Source organism: Peromyscus maniculatus, chromosome 20 (assembly GCF_049852395.1).
Source record: "Peromyscus maniculatus bairdii isolate BWxNUB_F1_BW_parent chromosome 20, HU_Pman_BW_mat_3.1, whole genome shotgun sequence".
Lineage (NCBI taxonomy): Eukaryota > Metazoa > Chordata > Mammalia > Rodentia > Cricetidae > Peromyscus > Peromyscus maniculatus.
Window position 1 is genome coordinate 4,901,045 of NC_134871.1, and position 7,131 is coordinate 4,908,175.

The window sequence follows — 7,131 nt, forward strand, 5'->3', positions numbered from 1 at the left end:
AAAAAACAGTACCAGGGTTTGAACCCAGTGGTGCTTAAAGCTCAAAACTTTGGTTTGTCTCTTCTTTTCCCCAACAGCCAATTCTGCAGCCAGATCCTATCACTATTGCCTTTACAGCGTTTTGCCCCCATCTCCTCCTCCTTGTTGCCGCCATCACCGTCCTAACTCAAGACCCCTTTGTCGTCGTTCTGGTTCGCCGTGATGCTCTGATATGGTTGCCGCGTGTTCAGGCCGAGTCTCCTTACTAACGCTGGCTGCGTATGCTATGACTGCGTATGCTATGACAGCATTCCCAAAGGAAAGCAGACTGAGAGAAGGACACGACCTTAGGAAAGGAACCTCAGGGAGTAAATTAGCTGCTCAGCCCTCTCTCGGCATGCTCTAAGTCTAATTAAAGTCAAAAGAGTGAAGCCAGTATAGAGAAAAGGACCCAGGAACACTAAAGTAAAAATGTGGTAGGAGAGAGGTAGAATTATATTATGATCATGTAAAGATAGAGAATAAAATATAATCTTGAAGTACAAACTCTAATACACACCGGTCTCGCTGGTTAAGAACAGTGGAGCCTGTCTCCACACTGACACACCAACTGTACATAAAATAACTGTGTTCATTGATGATTCCGAAGGCTTTTAGTGGCTTACTTTTTTTTTTTTTTTTTTTTTTTTTTTTTTTTTTTTTGTCAAGGTCTCATTGTATAGCTCAAGCTAGTTGGAACTGGCTGTGTAGACCAGGCTGGCCTCACACTGTTTCTATGTAAAAATCCACCTGTATCTGCCTCCCAAGCTCTGAAATTAAAGGTACTTTAAAAGTAGGATGTGTAGAACTGATGTTAACTTTTCTCAGGATATCCGTCAGTCAAGCCTTGTTAAGCAAAGTGGGAAAAAAGGTTCTTGGCTGTCCAAAGGAAATTGGCTGGAGTTCCCTCGCTTCCTTAGGTGGAGGGAACAATGAGAAATGAGCGCTTGAGCTTTCTTCCCCGGCCCCCACCCCTTCCGGCAAGGTATGACGTATTTCCTTTAGATGGAAGATGCTAATGGTGGTAAGAGGAGTGGGAATTGATAGTTAAAATACTGTAACTTCTACATCCTTGAGAATTGCTTTAAAGCGATAGTCTCTAACCCTGTACTGGCTGGTTTTGTGTGTCAGCTTGACACAAGCGTGAGTCATCAGAAAGGAAGGAGCTTCAGTTGAGGAACTGCCTCCATGAGATCCAGCTGTAAGGCATTTTCTCAATTAGTGATCAATGGGGGAGGGCCCAGCCCATGGTGGGTGGTGCCATTCCCCGGCTGTAGTCCCAGCTTCCTTAAGAAAGTGGGCTGAGCAAGCCAGGGAAAGCAAACCAGTAAGCAGCACCCCTCCATGGCCTCTGCATCAGCTCCTGCCTCCAGGATCTTGCCTTGTGTGAGTTCCTGTCCTGACTTCCTTCAGTGGTGAGCAGCAATGTGGAAGCCCTTTCCTCCCCGACTTGCTGTTTGGTCTTGGTGCTTCGAGTTACAGCAATAGAAACCCTAAGACAGACTCCATAAGATTGGGTTGTAGGCAAACCTGGAGGGCATTTCCTTAATTAGTGGTTGATGGGGGAGGGCCCAGCCCATTGTGGGTGGTGCCACCCTGGGCTGGTGGTCCTGTGTTCTGGAAGAAAGCAGGCTAAGCAAGCCATGGGGAACAAGCCAGTAAGCAGCACCCCTCCATGGCCTCTGCATCAGCTCCTGCCTCCAGGTGCCTGCCCTGTGAGAGTTCCTGTCCTGACTTCCTTCAGTGATGAACAGTGATTTGAAAGCCTAAACGGAATAAACCCTTTCCTCTCCACATTGCTTTGGTCATGGGGTTTCATCACAGCAATAGACACCCTAACCAGCACAATAGCCACAGTGTTTCCTTTTTCTGAGCCTTAGATCCTTCTGGTAACTACTTGCTTTACTTCACTGGCAGTCTTCATGTAGTGTGTGTAAGTATAGGTGATTTCTTTTTTTAACCACTTTTTCTGTGGTTACCTTATAGGTATAAATATGTATGACTTACTCTTTTTGAAAGGTTTTGGTAATTTTTTTATTTTATGGGCACGAGTGTTTTGCCTGTAGTGTGTATGTGTACCATGTGTTGGAGACATGTATGTGTCTCTGGCTTGTGGGGAGGAGGCCAGAGAAGAGAGCTGGATCCCCTTGGAACTGGAACTAGAGTTGTGAGCCCATGTCAGGGCTGGGAACTGAATCCGGGTCTTCTGCAGGAGCAGCCAGTATCTCTCCAGCCCCTCATTCTCTGAGTACAGAGCACACTTTCAGGCTGGGGCGAGAGCTTAGTGGGCAGAGGTGCTCGCCTCCACGCCTCAGGACCCGAGTTTGATCCCTGGGACCCCACATGGTAGAAGGAGAGAACAGCTTGAGAGTTGTCCTCTGTCTTCTACATGGCAGGAGTGTGCCCGTACTGTATACACACACACACACACACACACACACACACACACACACACACACACACAAAATTTAAGAGCTATAACAGAGTACACTTTCATATAAAACAGCTTTACCACTTCTCAGAAAACACAGGGCCCTTGGAGTTCTTAAACTCTACTTCCCTCTCCTTCCTGTGCTGTTCATAATGCACCATCCCTCCCCAAAGGAGATGTAAACCAAAACATTCAGGCTGTTATTATTTCTGGATGGTGAAGACAGGGGAGTTTAGTCTAATTTTATCTACATGTTTTGCTTTTTCAATAATGAACATGTATTGCATCAAAACTAATTTAAAGACCAAAGGAAAGAAAGGACATGTACCATGCAGAACCTACCACCAGAGCCCTTCCATTCTGCTCCGCTGTTGGACAGCGATAGATTCTTATACCCTCGGCATGGGATGGCTCGGGTGAATCGGAATGTGGGCTGAATGGGGAGCTACCAGGAAACCCCAGAGATCAGTGAAGGATGCACAGTCACTGCTCAGGCAGGTCTGAGAGACAGTTCAGTCCAGGTGGGGGTGGTTTACTGGCTACTCTGCCCCAAGAGCTCATGGGATGGGCCACGCTGTCCAGGATGAGCTGAAGCTCAGAACAGATGTTCTGCAGTGACTGCTTAATCCAGAATCCTCCCTCCTCAGACTCTGAGTGCTGCCAGCGGGGGTAGACGCATCTAAGAGTATTAGGCACTGATCCACGGTAGCCTCTTGTTCCCCACACTGCCTTATTATTGCTCTTGGCCTTTTGTCCAAGTCACGGGTGGGTCAAGCTCAATGCCTCAGACCTTCTCTGCATGCCTCCGATTCCTGAGTCCAGACCCATTAAAATCTAGCTGTCTGGGACCTCCCCCATTGAACACTAACCTGGGCTGGTGATCCTGGGTTCTATAAGAAAGCAGGCTGAGCAAATCAGGGGAAGCAAGCCAGTAAGCAGCACCCCTCCATGGCCTCTGCATCAGCTCCTGCCTCCAGGATCTTGCCTTGTTTGAGTTCCTGTCCTGACTTCCTTCAGTGGTGAGCAGCAATATGTGGAAATGTAAACTGAATAAACCCTTTCCTCCCCAACTTGCTTTTTGCTCATGGTGTTTTTCTTTAAAGTAGACTTCAGATATGCCCATCAAAATGCAACTAATCACATTTTTCTGGTTCTGTCAAGCCAATCAGGCTTTTTGTAGTTAACAAAGGAAACAACAGGGTTTATAGTGGTGTTTGGAGTGTATGTTGAGTCTCCCTTGCCCGACATTTGGTTATTCATTAGGCATTGCCTGAGAACTTCATATGTGCCTCACGGTTTCCCATCCCACTTCTTTACCTGTCTAATTCTCAGCATGCTCATCTGGAAGACAGAACATGAAGATGAGAAATGAAATCGTTACACACACCGTCTAGGTCAGTCCTTAGCTGACTTGTTGAAGGACACAGACCCAGGAAACTATTGTGACAGAATCAAATTTGCAGCTTATCTTTGTCTCTTTCCAGAGCATGAGGTTGTTCTTCTGCATGCAATTTTATGTTTTATTTTTACAAAAACTTAAATCGCCGGGTGGCAGTGGCGCGCACACCTTTTAATCCCAGCGCTTGGGAGGCAGAGCCAGGCAGATTTCTGTGAGTTCGAGGCCAGCCTGGTCTACAGAGTGAGATCCAGGATGGGCACCAAAACTATACAGAGAAACCCTGTCTTGAAAAACCAAAAGAGAGGGAGAGAGAGAGAGAGAGAGAGAGAGAGAGAGAGAGAGAAATTAAATCAAGCTGAGTGTGGTGGCACACACCTTTAATCCTGGAACTAAGGAGGTAAGTGGATCTCTGTTAGTTTGAGGCCAGTTGGGGCTACATAGTGAGACCCTTGGTCAACAAACAAAATTTAGAATAATTTATAGGCTGGGGAGTGTTTGTGTGTGTTAGAGCCACTTCCCTAGCATGTGCAGGCCTTGGGAATGATCACTGCCACCATAAAATACTGAAAATAAAACAAGAGCATGTATTGTAAGTACTTGGTAATGGTATGTCAAAAATAAATTTTAGGAAAAATACTCATTGGAGCCACTATGCTATTCCAACACTCTTTCCAACATTCCATTTTGGTCAAGACACTCAGTTTGTTACAGATGGTAACCATCTAGTAGAGCTCAATGTAATAGAAATGAGTGATTAAAATATGTTAGTCTAGGGTCATGGTCAACTATAATGTGAGAGCTAAGATACTTAGTTTAAAATTGTGTCAAGGCCCAAAAAGCTCACAGTGGATGATCATGTATCCATAATGATAGGATACATACTCAAAAACTTTGCTAGGAAATTTCATGATTGTGCAAACCCAGCACAAACTAAGGTAGCTGTGTTGTTGCTAGGTGGTAGACTGTGTGTGTGTGTGTGTGTGTGTGTGTGTGTAGGGGTATGTGTGTTTCAAAACAGGGTTTCTCTGTGTAGCCCTAGCTGTCCTGGAACTTGCTTTGTAGATCAGGCTGGCTTCAAATTCACAGAGATCCGCCTGCTTCTGCCTCCCAAGTGCTGGGATCAAAGGTGTGCATCACCACACCCAACTGGTATACTCTTCTAGTACTGTGCCCATTATTGTATGACACGATGTACTACTATATTACTAGTACCCACTTTCAGATGCACATATAGGACCCTTCACCATAAATGGGATCCTGGAGTGCAAATTTCTGACAAATCACTTCTCATTTCACAGCTGTCCCTGAGTAGAATAAAAGCTTTGAGGTAGACACCTCAATGTAGCAAAGACTTCAACCCTTTAAAGTCAAAGTCAAAATAATCTCAATTTAGAAAAACAAATCTGAATAGGTTCATTGTTTTAAACTGACTTTAAAATTCATAAGAAAATGGACAATGCCAACAATAGCTAAGACAATCTTAAGTTGAAAGAACTCTTTTTAAACATAAACTGTCAAGACCTAGTCCAAAGCTATAACAATAAAGAATGGTGTGTGGCTAGAGAAACTAGCCCATGGAACAGAATATGCAGGGAAAGCCCTACATATGGTTAGTTATCCAACTCATGATGAGAGTGCATTACAGTCCAATGGAGAAAGGGTTTCCCCAAGTGAATACTAGGACAGTGGATCCTGTCTAGTGAAGGACAGCATGTCATTTTTTTTTTTTTTTTTTTTTTTTTTTTTGGTTTTTCGAGACAGGGTTTCTCTGTGTAGCTTTGCGCCTTTCCTGGAGCTCACTTGGTAGCCCAGGCTGGCCTCGAACTCACAGAGATCCGCCTGGCTCTGCCTCCCGAGTGCTGGGATTAAAGGCGTGCGCCACCAACGCCCGGCTAAAATAAGTTTTCTCTTTTTTTTTTTTTTTTTTTTTTCCGAGACAGGGTTTCTCTATGTAGCTTTGCGCCTTTCCTGGAACTCACTTGGTAGCCCAGGCTGGCCTCGAACTCACAGAGATCTGCCTGCCTCTGCCTCCCAAGTGCTGGGATTAAAGGCGTGCGCCACCACCGCCCGGCTCGACAGCATGTCATTTAAAAGCCCCTAGAGTCAGTCCATCTTGTGACTCACCATCCCACATGAGATTACATAACTGAGGCAGGGGGCTGTGAAAGTTTTTGGTCACAGTGAAAGATTCCTGAACATGGAAGGACCAGAAATTGCCCCAGCCAGTGGGATCTTCAGCAGAGACCCTAGAAGGTGGAATGGCGAGTGAAGGGACAAGAGACACAAAAGAATTGACAGCAAGACAGTATTCTGATCAAGCTGCAAAATTTTGTTTTTCTCGGGTGGGTTTTATAGTAAGCAGACCAGGAAACTTTCTTTGGGAAAAGATCAGGGGACTGTTGAGTTGCCAAGCAACCCAACCACAAAACATTGTTACTAATGGTCATTGTAGCAGAAAGATAAGGAAATTAAGTTATTTTCTAATAACTCAGGACTTGTCCAGGCATGTCAAAAGTTTCTGGTTAGGGGCTCAATACTGGACAACAGAAACTTAACTCAGGCAGGCAATATGGCATGGCTCTTGAAATTGTCCTCGGCAAGAAATTAATTCAAAATGGAACATGCAATGAAAACAAGGTGTTTCTTGAAGGGCTCATTGTACATCACAGGATTTCACTGCAACCTTGGCTCTGCACACACGTGCATTTTGTGTGGCACATGCCCCGTGGGACCATCAAACACTGCCTGAAACATCTGGGCTCATATTTGAGACAGATTTGAGAATATGAGCGGCATTATTTTCACTGGGACACACAAAGGTTTTTATCTTACAGAACACAATAGTTATCTAACAAAACAACAAATAATTCTCCCACTGTCATTCCCCAGCGTGAATTACCAAATTTGCCTGTCTTTGGATTATATTGTGTTGGAATGATTGGCTTTAAACATTGTTGAGTTGCTGACTCGTGTTTCATAAACAGTGACTAGGTAAATTTTGGCTTGATACTAGGACAGAATGTCAACCATTTCTCAAATGCTTATAAACATACGCCTGCCATTTTATACTGTATTTGTGGAAAGCTGAATTGACAATTACAAAGTCAAAATGTCAGTCAACTGAGAAAAACGTTGATGAGATTGTGAACTGCAGTATCCTCGGGCATGGCAGCACGTGCCTTTACCCACTGGGCCAGCTCGCTGGCCCACCAAGGGTTAATTCTTTATGTAAAAATAAACACTAGTACAGAGACTTGCTTTTGTCTTTAATAAATGGTAAAAT